This window comes from Thunnus thynnus, chromosome 18 (assembly GCF_963924715.1).
Source record: "Thunnus thynnus chromosome 18, fThuThy2.1, whole genome shotgun sequence".
Taxonomy (NCBI): Eukaryota; Metazoa; Chordata; class Actinopteri; order Scombriformes; family Scombridae; genus Thunnus; species Thunnus thynnus.
The window spans coordinates 17,398,757-17,412,566 of NC_089534.1; the positions used below are offsets into that span (position 1 = coordinate 17,398,757).

Here is a 13,810-nt window from a genome sequence, read left to right on the forward strand (position 1 = left end):
CTTTAAAGATATATAGTTAAACACAGTTGGTCCAAGCCAGCTGACGTTTCTGCTGTGTTTATTTTATGGACTGTGTTGCTTTGCTAGCATCTTTGTTAAACCAAATCTACCCAACAGCGACATCTCACCACTGGTCGGACTAACTGGTGGCTTCCTTTGTCATAGTGGGAAGCCGCCTTACCACTGCTTTATTCATTTATACTTAGCTTAATTATAACTTATATTCTTCTTCGTTTACTTCTTTCCTTGCTTAAACTGACATTTATTTTTGCTTTGCGCCATTAAATTGTATGTACATGATGCAGGGGTTTTATATCCGGACGTTATTGTAAAGAAACATTGTGATTGGCTCTATAGGGCTGGTCACAACTTGGTGAAGCCTTCCAGCATAGTGTTGACTGCAAAACTGGCAGTCATTATTATCCTCACTGGTGGCAGTCAGCACTGACTGTGCTCCAGCTTATGTAAAGTAGGATGAAGGAAGGGGAGGAATATGGTATATAGACACGTGGGAAACAGACAGTGGGACAGTGGAGGACAGAAAAGGGAGGATAAACACAATGGAGAGTGAGGCAGATGGAAAAAGAAGAGGCTCTGCAGTTAACAGAGGCAGCCGTACCAGGAGTGAGACCAGGCCTGTCTGTCAGGACCTATCAGTCCTCCTGAGGTTTAACTACGCAAAGCAGACCTTTGCCTCAAGTTGCCACTAACATTTATATAACCACACACAATAGTGAAATGACCTTAGACCTTATCCTACACTGCAGGATGGACCCACGTGGGCTGCGGTTACTGTTCAGCTGGAGGAGGATGGTTTTTCCTCCAGGCAGCTCACGCCAAGCTTGTTTAACTCCAAACACTGGTCTGGCATTTAGCCAGATAGGGCTGATTAAGACACATACATACAAACACATAAACAAATACATTTGCAAGAAAGAGTAGCTTGGTGCATACCCTTACTGACAGCTTGTTTTTATATATCTTAAGCCATAGTCTGCAGCTCACAGGGGGAGAATGTTGGAATCAATTGAAAATGTTAACCCAATATAAAGATCAGAGACCCCTGTCCCGGACTGTAGGGGTGGGTGAAAAAATCGATTCACAAATGTCAAAATCGATTTTCTAAATGTTAGTTAATAATGTGATGCACTCAGACAGTCTACAGCCAAATACACTAGAGATATCCTGTAGTTCATCTTCGAAAAAAGCAGCGTTTGGGCACATTTTGATTTAATGAGTAAATAACTACCTTTGCGAGATAAACGTGAAGTATATTGTGAATACTTAATACGCCATCACTCAGAGATAAACGTTAGTGGAGCGGAGCGGCAATCAGCAGTAACAAATGAGACCAGCTGACCAACACACACTGCAGCACTTAAACAACTTCAAACAACTCTGAGGTTCAGAAAATAACTCTGTGCACAGTCTGTTTCACCTCAAAAACCCTGCACCCGTTCAGCGTCTTGGACAACAATGGCTTTCCCCGGAGCTAACAGTGCAGCACCAGAGAGGCTGCTCTCCTCTGCTGGAGCCATGACAGAGCAATCCGCCTCCCCTTACTCCAGAGCAAACACAACTTCTGTTTTTATAAGAGACATTTAACCAGTGATGTTGTTCAGTAAATTATACTTTCATTTCATTATTCTCATACAGGCAGAAACCTGTAAAATGCTTTCAAATTAATTAATTAATGCAGTTAACTTATTAAAATCAAAAAGCTGCGGACCATTTATCTTAACTGCCAGTTATGTGTCATATTGCATTTCATTTGAATAAGGACACCAGTGAATGGTTTGGCACATGGTATACTGGTGTAAGATTGTTCCCCCTTTTCTATTCATTCAATTGAGAATCAATTTTGAATCAAGAATCGATTCTGAATCAAATCAGACACCAAGAATCAGAATCTAATCAAATCATGAGTTTCCCGATGATTCCCACCCCTATTGGCCTGACCCATTATCCTCCATCCCTGTGCCCCGCTTTTTTCCTCTTGTCATCTTGGTTTGCTGTAAGACCCCAACAAGCCCTGAATAACATCACCTGCCAAATAGCAGCCTCGTTATTACTGCGGTCCATCTGCTGCTGTTAACAGGATTCATGCTGCACTACTTTCACTGCTCAGCGTGGTATGTGTGTATTCACACATCTGTGATTGCCTCTGAATAATTAAACATCAGTAAATGTTGATTTCTAGACTGTTTCACTGAATTTAAATATACACCTGTCATATTTAAAAGGACATGGAAAAAGTTTATGAATTTATCCGATATGAATCTCAACAATTAGAATACTATAAGATGCGTTTTTATTTTTCACAAAGAACATCTGTAACACGTAGGTCAAGGCATGCTTTAAAAAAGACTTTTTCTTCTTGATTCAGATGCTGCCACTAGATGTGTGTGTGTTATTTATCAAACAGATGCACCAGCCTCAACAACTGTCATCTGAGCACACCCAGCATGTAGCCAGTGAAGTGAACCTCTCTCTTTATGCAGGGATGGAGGGACTGTGCAAATAACAGGTAAAAGTAAGTGTGGTTGGTGGTGCGTTCTGCTGAATTTACAAGGAAACAAAAAGCATCCAGAGCAGCCAAATCTATGTTCCTATGGTCTTCCAGTGATTCCTATGTGTTTGTCAGATACAGTACCTTTCCACACCTACAGAGCCAATGCACAGAGCCTTATAATAATTTATTCACACACGTTCAATCCACAGAAATGATGACAGAGCACTTACTGCCACATTTGTTTCATCTGCTGGTATGCAATGAAAATGTCATTGACAGACCAAGTACTGTGAATGCGAAGAGATGATTTACTGAAGCTATTGGTGCAACCAGCCAAAACCCAATCAACGTTTCTCAGTAGCAGAGTATCAAAAGTTCTTCCAAATATGGTAAATAATCGTTTTTTTAGTTTTTCACCTCTAACTACCATACAAATCATATAATAATGACATGGTAACCAGAAAAACATGACAGTTTTCAGCTAAAAGTACCCATTCAAATCACTGCACTGAGCCCTGTCTTACTCCTCTTCGTATTTTAGTGTTCTGCGATCCAAGCTAAATGTGTTGGGCCAGTGGATAGCCAGCAGTGTTGTCGTCCATAAAAACAGTGCAGCGGCGAGTGGCTATGTCAAGAGGATGATGGTTCACAGTCACAGCTCACTGGCTTGCTGGTCGAATGGCTTCACTCGGACCTCCGAGGCAATGAATCACATTCACACATCTGCCGTCTTATGGTCCAGTCAACTGCGGTAGCACTAAATAAATGCAGAGGGATACACATGTGATCTCATGCATACACACATGAGCACACACTCACACTGATGCACCATTGCTCCGGAGCAAGGACAAAGAGACAACGCCTATGGACACTGTCCTCGTTATCATTACTAACATATGTAAGTGCAAATTTAAGATTTATGAGTGTTTTGCTTCTCTTATATAATAGTAACCAAGACACACTCCAAGCTGTAGGCATGTGCCTATAAATGAAGACAGTTATGTAAGGGACTGTTGTGTCACAGATAGACCATTCCCAAAGCTTGACTTGTGAGATTGGCTTTGATTTCATCATCACATTACTGAAATTTTAATATAGCTTAGATAGGCCCTACAGAATATAGCATAAACATACTACCACCCCCATGCCTTAACATTTCTCCTGGCAGTATGTAGTCTCATTAAACCACAACCTCCTTTCATTGAAAGTCTATCTTTATCTTTTTAGATGCTACCTTCACCATGAAAAATTTCCTGGCCCCTTTTTGACCCCTCTGCAGCAATGATTTGTCCTGGCGAACTGACAGCATGATAAGCACTGATAATTGTTGAGTAAAACTGTCAAGAGTAGATTTTCTTACTGAGGGTTTAAGTGAATTTGGCATATCCTGCTCACCATCAAAGACAAAAGGGAAGTGAGGTTGCATCCACTTCCGATCTTCCCATCTGAAATGGAGGAGAAGCATACACGGACGGCCTGTGCTGGGCTTCTATCCAGCACAAATCAGAAGAGCCTTGTGCTCGGGCCTCACGCAAATCCAAAGCGGAGCTGGATGCTTGCTGTGAGCCGTAAATGAACAGCCAAATATTGGCACCTAATTGAAGGCAACAGTTGTCTGTGTGCACAGGCACCCCTGCTGAGAAATTGTGGACAAACACACTAGGACGCTAACTGGCTACTTCCCCTTATGCTCTCCTTCTCTTTTGTCAGCACTTTTTTCTGTTCCCTTCATCTTCCTTTTGTGAGCCTTGGTCTTGCTCTTTCCTTTTGTAAAGATTCTTTATAACATTTCTATATATGGTACACAAACATTTTTTTTTGTCAGGGACAATGCACATTGCAAAAAACATTGCAACAGTTTACAATAACATGATACAGATGTGTTTCATATAGGATTAGCCATGGCTAATTTGTGACCCCTGTCACTGGTTAGGCCTTACTACTTAAAAATGGTCATCATCACCACCAAAAGTACATTAGTTAAATTCAGCACAGAATAAATAGTGACATTCTCATACATGTGACTTGATCACACAAAAATTACAATATTTACACCACATTGTGGTCAGTGTTTTTATTTCTGTTGGTAGGGTATTCCAAAAATGTATTCCTTTTACTGAAAAAGATGACTGACCGAAAGTAGTTTTGCACTGTGCCACCCTGCAGCTCTATTGGTGTTTGATTTTGTGACATATGGATAAAGTACAGCTGGGGCGAGATTGTTCACACATTTAAAAATCAATTTGATAAAAGAAAACTTGATGAAGCTGTCATAACTGAGCAACTTGTACTTTTTCACAATTATACAGTGGTGCCATTTAAGTTGCTTTTGATCCATTATTTTCAGTGCTTGATCGTATAGTGATGTAACGGGTTTGACAGTTGACTGTGAAGCTTGGCTCCATACAGTAACACAATAGGATAACTGTGAAAATATTATGGCATGCATGAACAGTTGAGCTGCTTTGCGTGGTATGTAATGTCTTATCATTCTAAAACAGTTCAGATTTGTCTTTACTGTCTTGTATAGCTTTTTAAAGTGTTTATTAAATATGAGTTGGGGGTCCAAAATGATACCAGAGTATTTAAAATCACTGACTTTCTTTATTTCCTCTTGATCTATTTTAATTGTAAGCTTATCTTTTGTTTTCCTTCTCGTGGAATGTTTTTGAGGCAGTGGGATACACCCTCCATTTTATTTGTTAATGTTTCTGCTGCTACACAAGGGGTTTTAGCTGATACATAAATGATTGTGTCATCAGCATGCATTTCACAACCAGCTCTTTTACAGCATGTTGATAAATCATCGATGTATAAGCTGAAAAGCAAAGGTCCTAAGATCGAGCCTTGTGGAATACCCATTCTGGATCGTCAGGGGATTGAATGTTTTGCATTGATTTTAACACGTTGCTCAATCCATTCAAGATATGATGCAAACTAGCCAGTGGCTTGCTCTGAAAAATTAAATGTGCTAAGTTTGTTCAGAGGTATGTCATGGTTCATGGTGTCAAAAGCCCTTCTAAGGTCTAAAAACTGTTTAGGATAAATAAGTTCATTGCTTTCAAGGTGGTCAACCAATTGATCTGCAATAACTTTTTCCAGGACCTTTAAGAAAACAGGTAGAATAGAAATTGGTCTGTAATTGCCTACGTAGTCTGGTGCTCCAGCCTTACAAATTGATGTGATGATCGCTGTTTTCCAGCTTTGTGGGAATTTACCGGTTCTGATGGAGAGGTGTACCAGATGCGTTATAGGTTTGATCAGGGTGGAGCTGTGTGTTTTGATAAGAGCAGTATCCAACCCAAACAGATCCTTTGCATTTGAATTACTAGACTTATTGAAGATTTTACCTACTTTCTCTTGGTCAACCGCCTTAATATAGAAAGCAAATTGCAATGAGTTTATCATTATAACCTGTGGTAATTTTACTGGTTCAAAACTTTCAGCAAGCTCCTCCATTGATTAGCTAAATGAAGTCATTATTAAAATTTTCATTGACATAGTAAGACTGTTTCCAGAGAGAGGTGCTATTTTCTTTAGATTCTGCAATCAGTTCTGTAAAGTACTGTATGTTGTTTTTGCTTTGTGCAGTTCCCTAACTACCATATTTCTCAGATCCTTCAATTTGGTGGAGAGTGACTTTTTCAGTGCAAGATCTCTTTTTTTCGTTAACTGGCGAATATCACTATTCAGCTTCACTTGCATTTAAAGATTTGTGTATATTTCTCAATCAGTTCTGTGATTGTTTGTTGTGTTACAACAGCTGTCTAGATCATTGGTATATATTTAATAGTATTTAGTTTGTTTTCAAATTGTGGCATTTTATTTTTGGGAATGACTGCATTCTCTGATTTATGTTCATTCATAGACATTGGTAGACACTGTTTTGTTAGTTTTCTGACAATCAGGGTGATGTTAAGAAAGGCCTCTTAATAAGTTATATCAGATCAATCATGGTTTTAGTCATTCAAGTGATTCTTGTTGGACCCTTTACCATCTGTTGAAAATTATGTTATCCAAAAAAGAGAGATTCAGACCGAAATTTTGACAGTTTAAACAATTCATCTAAGTCATGACAAAATGAGATATCATGTGATGGTGGATTGTACAGGATTACATGACATGACATAACATGACAAAGAAGATTGAGGGGTGAGGGTGTTGAGCTAACAAAACATGCCCATTGCATCTTTTATTTTCTACCTCTTGCTTGTCTCTAATTCTTCACTGTCTCTTCAAGGCTACTTCTACCCATTGCCAGTGGAGGAACTGAGAAGAAAAGTAAAAATCCTAATGAAAATGCAATGCGTCTGTAATTGAATACAAACGTCTGAGTCCTGACAAGAGGGATTCAAACTGTCGACGGGATAAATGTGCCTCGCCTCCTGTTTCACCAACCTCCATCAATCAACACACATCACCACGACAACAAGGAATTGGCCGTTCCAGCTCAATAAGAACCCATCAGTAAAAGAGAGGAAAGAAGGTACTGAACAGAAGAAGAGAGAGAAGCACAAAAGAGATTGTGGTGGAGTTTTTGCTTAACTTTGCATATTAAAATCTAGTAAAATAAACACATGCTCGGAGTGCAGCTGCAAAGATCATTTCGAAGTCAGTGAGCAGCATTTAGATGTTGATTATGCACAGGACAGAAATCGTTTGGTGACCCAAAGGGGCAGCTACATTACATTGTAATTGCTTTGCTAATATAAACATTAATACCCTTACCATAGACATATACACAAAAACACAGTGGCACACACACCCACGATCAGTACTCAAGCCAATAGCAACTCAGAAAAACCCTGTATCCAATTCGCTCCTGGACCAGACCAAAGCTACATTGTGCTGAGGAAGGTATCAGACTACATTTACCATCCAAACATACACATGACACCAGGGGAGTGGCCTCAACAGTCCATAGTTTACCCCATTATGTAGCTCATTTTGGCTTTCAGCTAAGAGAATAATCCAGGTCAGACACAGGACACCACAGAGCTGCATGGCTGTCACTGAATGACGAGTTGTGAGGGCTTTTTTTTTCAGTTTGCAGCAAAGAGTCATGAGCCCACGAAGAGAGAGTAGGCAGTTAACAATATAACAATGTATTTTAAGCCAATATTGCACTGACCTTTTTTCCTTCTTCTTCTTTTCTCTTTTGGCAGAGTGTTATCAGGTCTGAACCACATTTAGACAGTTATGACACCAAAGTTCTTGGCTTGAATAAATGGAAATTATTTTTAAAGCCGGAAAACATGAGCATAGCCTTTCTGTTTGCCAAACTGCAACCAGCACATATAAAATACAGCTAGGCTCAACATTATAAAAGCAAGAAAAATCCTTTCTAAAACTCACCAGAGCCTAAAGTGACGTGGCGAGTGACAGAAGTCCTGCATGTATTCAAATGCAGCGGCTGTGGTCATACTAGTTGGCAGCAGAGGTGTTGCATCACCGTTGCTGCCAGCATACGAGATAGATACGTGGATGCAAACAGACTTAGAAAATACAAAGCAAGTGACATAAGAAAAGAGAGAGATTGCAAACAGAGACAGAGGGGGAGAGGAGAGGCTGAAGGATGGAGGACAAAAATCACAGAAAGAGGACAGCAGTAGACATGATGTTCAGTTCCTGCACTTGAGTACAGGCAGCTCTTTGCTCAGATTTGTGTTTTTGTCCTGCTGGCGGTGGCAGAGACACAGTCAGACAGGTCTATTTCAGAGACATCCTGTCAACTCATTGAGAGACCCTGTCATCGCCCTCTCTTCCCCTCGGTGACAGTGAGAGAATGAAATAGAGGCTGAGAGAAGCAGAAAGGCAACTTAAAGAGAGACAAGGATAACAATTAGGTGAATAAAAGGTGAGGTAGGAAGTAGAGGAGATGATGGAGCTCTTTCCTGTATGATATTGTGTGGATATACAGATATTAAGTGCAGTTTTTCAATGTGAAAGATCAATAATGGAAAGAGCTTCAGGCTCTAAAAAGTCTTGAATTTCATTGAATCAATTTCATTTTTTACCAATTCAATTAACTTTTATATGTTATTGTGTTCAGCAAAATTGTTCTACCTTTGTTCCAAAGTTAAATGAAAAAGTAAAGAGTAATAACAAATAATATCTGGTCTAACACAAAACATTAAGTGTTGTGATAAGGTTAGGAACACTATGTCAACTCTCAAACCAGGAGTTGTAGAGAGAAAAAATAATGGAAGATGCAAGAAAGACAATGAGGACTGTATCCCCAGTTGAAAAAAGTGTTTTAACAGAAAAAGACTAAAAAAACGAAATACAGAGAGAACGTCTCTGTACAGTGTCAGATAGAGCAAAGTCACAACCAAGGATGCACAGATATATGGACAAAGCAGGGAATGAGTCGAGGCAGTGGCAGTGAGACACAAGGAGCACCAGTCAGACGGGCTAAACTCTGTCAGCCCAGTTCAGACCAAGGACAGAAGCAGTATTATAGCACTTTGGGTCCGGCCAAGAGGAAGAACAATAGCTCCTGTGTGTCGGAGCCTCTGGAGCATCCTAACAGCTGGGAGATAGGAGGTCTGTCTGTGGCTCCACTAAATGGCACGTAAAGGGGCGTCGCAATTGCGTACACACATAAATCCTCTCTCTCCGTCCTTCCCAGAATCCCTGGCCACCTTCCTCCGAACTCCTCCTCATGCCAGGCAGCCATCACTACTCAGTTTACTTTCCTCTTTTTTTTTTTCTTTCTCTATCTACTCGCTCTTTCACTGTGCCCTCTGTTATTCTGTGTTCTCCTATCACCCCTTTCCACCTCTGTGGAGAGAAACAAAGAGGGAGAAAAAGAGAGATATTCTTCTAGCTAGCATGAGAAAGCCAGAGACTGGCAGAGGATCAGAGCAATGTCAATAAATAAGAGAGGTCCAAAAGCCTCCGCAGGAGGCATGCCAAAGCTCTATCACAAGGGCCTCTGAAACACAGAAAAACATGAGAACTGCAAACGGTGCTGGAATGTCATCCTTCAAAGCAAAGAGTTCACAAACAGCATCAGATAAAACAATGGTGATATGTTCTGTTCTATTCTGGGAATACACCTGTAGGTAAGGCCATATGCCAGTAAAACCGAGCACCTCGTATATAGATCCATATATAAAAGAGTGGGTTATATGGATGGATGATTACACTTTCCTAATTTTCACCTGTGTTTAATGTTTTCCTGCAAGCTCAAAAATACCACATATAATATCAAAAGTGCAGGAGAGGAGATAAGCCAGTTGCAAAAGTGCACACCTTACACATAATGCCAGTGATGCAGGGCAGAGAGTGTACTTTAGCGTAAATCCACTCAGAGCTGAGAGAGGGTGGATGGGATCACTGGTTTTGTAAATGTCATTCTGGGAAGAAATACTTGATTATTTCTCGAGGGAAGAGCTGCAACGATTAGTCGATTAATCGATAAGCTGCCAACTATTAAACCAATCACCAACTATTTTGATAATCGCTTAACAGCTTGGAGTCACTTTTTAAGAAAAAAAAGTCCAAATTCTCTGATTCCAGCTTCTCAAATGTGAATATTTTCTGGTTGATATGATAGTTAACTGAATATCTTTGAGTTGTGGACTGTTGGTCAGGACAAAAGAAAACATTTGAGAACGTTATCTTGGGCTTTAGGACAGTGATTGACATTTTTCACAATTTTCTGACATTTTATAGACTAAACAACTAATCAATTAATTGAGAGAATAATCGACAGATTAGTCTATAATAAGAATAATCGTTAGTGGCAGCCCTACTTGAACGGAACTTTAAATTCAGCCAATATGGCAAATGTTTCATGTACATATATGATCCCTCTGAGCTGTTATGAAACTTAGCCTATAGCTTCCACTCAGTCATGTGATAGTTTGGATGCCATCAATGCCGACAGATAAATTCAACAGCTGCAAGGGGCCTCAGCCTGTTTTGTCAAAGGAGTCAGTGCTGCTTCCACCCACAGTAACCCATTTGTTTTCTACATAAACAATTTCCTAATGTCATACATCTGGGCTTATCTGGAAAGTATACATTCAATATATCCAATGTGGGAATGTACGAAGATCACCAAATCTGTGTGACTTCAAATCTGGCAACATCTGCTCAATGCATTTCAATTTATCAAAGCCCAGACAGTGTATATGTATTGAACTGTGTTGCTAATTTGTGTTTTAAGAATCAGCACTTTCTGTTTGCTGATATTGACATTGTGTATAGACATAAACAATATCCACTTGTGAGACAATAAAAATCTGAACTGAACTGACGCCAGGAACTTAATGCTTGAACATCATTAAGTAACTGAGTGTGGGTAAAATCTCTACTGCATTTACACCCCACTTTGTCTCCTCTGCACTTTCATAAGATTTGAGTGTAATTTTAATACATGAGAGGCACAAACTGAGGCTAGACCCCAATAATCCACTGTCAAAAGGCAGCAGGCACAGCAGTGCATTCTGCTGGTCTTTCCAAAGCTAATTAATTCATCACTGACAATTGATTTAGATGCATTTTTCCACTACAGGCTGCTTTTACACTACTACTGTATTTACTGTACACAAAAGAGTTACCAGCAGCATCCCAAGCCCCTGTTCTCAGTTGAATTTAAATGGACAGGCTGCAGGAAATATAATCAGTTTAATGTAAGCTCTATACCTTACAGCACCGCATGAGCTGGCATCATGCAACGCAACGAATCTCTTATCAGACAGATTTAAGCTGATCACTGCACTGTACAAACAGTCACTAAAACACACTGTTCCTCATGCCCACTCTTCTTGCTGCACTTGAAGTAGTACAAAGAAGGTTTCGAATTTCACAAAGCATGATTTTCACTGGGCTGAAGGCTACCATCCCCCATGACTGCAAACCAAGCTGGCTGGAATAGACCCCAGCCTCTCTCCTGCATTCTTAGTGGGGAAAATTGAATCACGTCGCGCCGATGCCAGTGGTTTGCATAAATCATACTGTACCAAACTGAAACTCTAAAACCAAAAACAACGAATAACACACATGAAATACTATTTCAGCGGCGTGTTTCTGTAACGTTGGATCATTTGTGGGACAATGCAAATATTTGCTCTCCGGGTTTCTCACCAACATGATATTCCTCAGACTGAATATGTCAAGACGCTGCTGCCGGTGTTTCGTTTTAACGAGTGACCGTGTTAATTGGTGACTTTCAGACGACTGCGTCCGTGGTTGCTAGTAGTGACGGCAGCTGTCGAAATGAAATTTAATGTTCAATATAGTATATATAGTCGCCTGGTCATTTTTTTCTTACATTAAAAGGTGTCGCTAACAAGAAGCATTCACATTTCTTAAACTTACTTATAATGTGGGGAAAAATATTGGCAGCTGGCGTCTAATGAGGAATTTGACATTATACAGGTTAAATGGTTGAATATGTGCCACTTTCTGATTGAGGATAACGGTATAAAATCCCAATATAGGCTATAGCTGCACTGCCTGCTTATATGCTGCGGTTTGTTTCCCACATTATAAAAAAAACGAGATGTGAATGCTTGTTGTGCACAATTTAACTTACGTCAATGGTTAGCGTAGATATTAAACACAGACGTATTTAAAATTGATTCAAGTATAATTAAATGTTTGTGCTTTCAATAGCTGCAATCACTACGAGCAACCACGACGCATTGGGCTGAAAGTCACCAGTTAACAGGGTCACTCTTTAAACCGAAACACCGGAGCTCATGCAGATGTGCAGGCTTGCAATGTAGGAACCCTTCAGTCAGTCCCGTTTCAAATAAATGTACTCTACTTTTAAAGGTTTTTGAGTACTTTGGAGTCAGAGCGCCGCTGCCACATTTTTCACCTGTGTGGTGGGTTAATGTACAGTCAGTGATGGCCAAGCAGGGTTGAATTACCGACCATTATTAGTCAGCCAGCTCCAGTTTAAGTGTAATGTTACTACACGGTGACTGACTCGGTTTTCAGGCAGTTATTTGCTGCTGTGGTGAGATGTAATATATTGAAAGTAACGTTACTGAAGTCAAATTTTCAAGTGAGAAAAAAAAACGTACGTGTGTGTGCCAGACGTACAAAGTGTTCAAAAGAAAAATTACCTGATACGTTTGTTGAATCCTTCTTATTTTCTCTCCATCCTCACTGCGCTGCGGAGCATGCCACCGTGTCCAAGAATTTAAATCCCCGGGTCGGATCCATGATTGTACTGTCTCTGATATCAAATGTACTCCTGCTGGAAGAGGCGGCGGCGGAGAGGACTCCAGGCACTTTTTTTTCCAAAGGGACTCTCTTGGTAGATGAAATTGGCATTAAACCTTGTCCGGTTAAGCTAACGGCGGGTTTCGTAACAAAAAAAAATATCCGTCAGTTTTACCCATATGAAGGGAAAATGTTCTTTTCCACCGTAACGAGTTAGAAATCGTGTTTAATCGCAAGAAAATGTCCCCGTTATAATCAGAGATAATGGTACGTACCACTCTATTGTTGGGGCGCGAGAAAGCGTCCCGTGCAACTGCGCTGCTCGTGGGAGGCTCGCTGTGGATAACGTGCGCGCGCGCGGTATTGGCTGGTTATCTCAAACCGTCACGTCGTGCTGTCCAATCGATTACAGGCAACGATGTCTATTTGAGTTCTCCAACCCTCACTGTACATAGAAAATCAGACAATCACACAATCGATCTCCTGCATCAATTTGATTGTATTGTATTGACTTTAATATAAATGAAGGTTACAAAATCTCATTTTGTACTCATTATTGCGCATAAATCACGTCATATGTTAAAACTGTACACCCTTACTATTCAGTACAAGGATAATATGACCACATAGGAGACTAGCGTTGTGTAGGGCTGGTTATTTTCTGTGAATTGTTTTCTCGATTAATCGTTAAATCATGACAAAATTGTGGGAAAATATGTGTATTTCATAGGTGGAGATATCTTCACAATGCATGTTTTGTTAGACCTTGAGTCCAGAGCCCAAAAGATATTAGATTTACAATGATATTAAAACAAATTGAGAGGGTGCACCCAGAGAAAACGTTTGGAATTTATGTTTTTAAAAAATGATTAAACTTGTAATCGATTATCAGAATAGTAGCTTAGCTAATTTTCTGTCATTGTATTAAACCATCAACCGATTAATTTCGCTTTAAAAGTTGTATTATTGCGGTTTGTTTCCACTATACTACTACTTTATCCTTATTTGATATGATTCACCCTAACGCCATGCTCTCATACTTTCAATTAATCTATAAAATAAAACAACCATATTTTGTCATTCATTCACCTTAATCATTACCAAATATCCAAT

At 39.9% G+C, this 13,810-nt stretch overlaps 1 protein-coding gene across 2 annotated transcripts in view; it reads right to left on the reverse strand.

The window, feature by feature from the left end:
- Nucleotides 1-13,040, reverse strand: part of wasf1 (WASP family member 1) — a 65,589-nt gene extending 52,549 nt beyond the window's left edge. Inside the window, exon 1 of one of the 2 annotated variants that reach the window (XM_067571935.1) lies at nucleotides 12,598-13,040. The gene's annotated coding sequence lies outside the window, so the exon portion shown is untranslated. The remainder of the gene's footprint in view (nucleotides 1-12,597) is intronic. The other variant, XM_067571932.1, reaches the window with a different exon arrangement.
- Nucleotides 13,041-13,810: the final 770 nt, after the last annotated feature.